We start from the raw sequence: 1,103 nt of genomic DNA, 5'->3' as shown, positions 1-1,103 counted from the left end.
TCTCCATGAAAAATTTGGGCAATTCCTCAAACCTGCATTGTAAGTATTGCTATAAGGATTGTTTTGAGATCGAGGATTATTACCCATGTAATTTAACAACTCGTTCTCCATGTTGTGGCAATAAGGTGGGTATTCTGAACTACTTGATCGACCTCCACTTGCTTCGCGCTGCATTACTGGGCGAACCTGTGAAGAACTAAGAAAACCATCAATTTTCTTATTCAAGAGTTCTACCTGATTAGAGAGCATGGTGACCAAATCGACTTATAAACGCCGGCTATTTCCTCATGACTTGCCACTGATAGTTATTCAGTGGCATCTCCTCTATAAATTCATAGGCATCTTTAGGTGTCTTATTATTGATGGTTCCTCCAGCGGCTGTATCAATCATCTTTCGAGTCGAAGGATTCAAGCTATTATGAAACGTTTGAACCTGTAGCCAAAGCGGTAACCCATGGTGAGGGCATCTTCACAAAAGGTCTTTATATCTCCCCCATGCATCGTAGAATGTTTCTAAATCCATCTACACAAAAGAAGAGATATCATTACGTAATTTAGCCGTTTTAGCTGGTGGAAAATATTTTAGTAAAAACTTTTCGGTCATTTGTTCCCAAGTAGTGATTGAACCTCGTGGTAATGAGTTCAACCATTGTTTAGCCTTACTCCTTAACAAAAAGGGAAACAACCGAAGACGTATGGCATCATCAGAAACACCATTAATTTTAAAGGTATCGCAAAATTCTAGGAAATTTGCCAAGTGAGCATTGGGATCCTCGTCCTGCAAACCATCAAACTGAACAAACTATTGTATCATTTGAATTGTGTTATGTTTCAATTTAAAATTATTTGCAGCAATAGCAGGTCTAACTATACTTGGCTCAGTTCCTGTTAAATTAGGTTTAGCATAACCATACATACTGCATGGAGCAGGATTCTGATTTACTGGATTAACAGCAATCACAGGAGGTATCGGGTTTTCCTGATTTTCAGCCATCTCCTTGGTTGTGGTTTGAATATCGTCATCTTACTCGTCCGCTGTGTATATTAAGCTTCGCCTTATTTCTCTTTGGTTTCTGCGAACTATGCGATCGATCTCGCTGTCA

The 1,103-nt window shown here is 39.2% G+C and overlaps 1 non-coding gene across 1 annotated transcript; it reads left to right on the top strand.

Moving 5' to 3' along the window:
* Window positions 1–449: 449 nt before the first annotated feature.
* Window positions 450–556, top strand: LOC128289465 (small nucleolar RNA R71). The gene has a single exon (XR_008279114.1). It is a non-coding gene; the product is annotated as a small nucleolar RNA R71 (small nucleolar RNA).
* The last annotated feature ends 547 nt before the right edge of the window (window positions 557–1,103 follow it).

Source organism: Gossypium arboreum, chromosome 2, assembly GCF_025698485.1.
Source record: "Gossypium arboreum isolate Shixiya-1 chromosome 2, ASM2569848v2, whole genome shotgun sequence".
Taxonomy (NCBI): Eukaryota; Viridiplantae; Streptophyta; class Magnoliopsida; order Malvales; family Malvaceae; genus Gossypium; species Gossypium arboreum.
The sequence above is the reverse complement of the archived record's forward strand: the minus strand, read 5'-3'. Positions and strand labels throughout refer to the sequence as shown.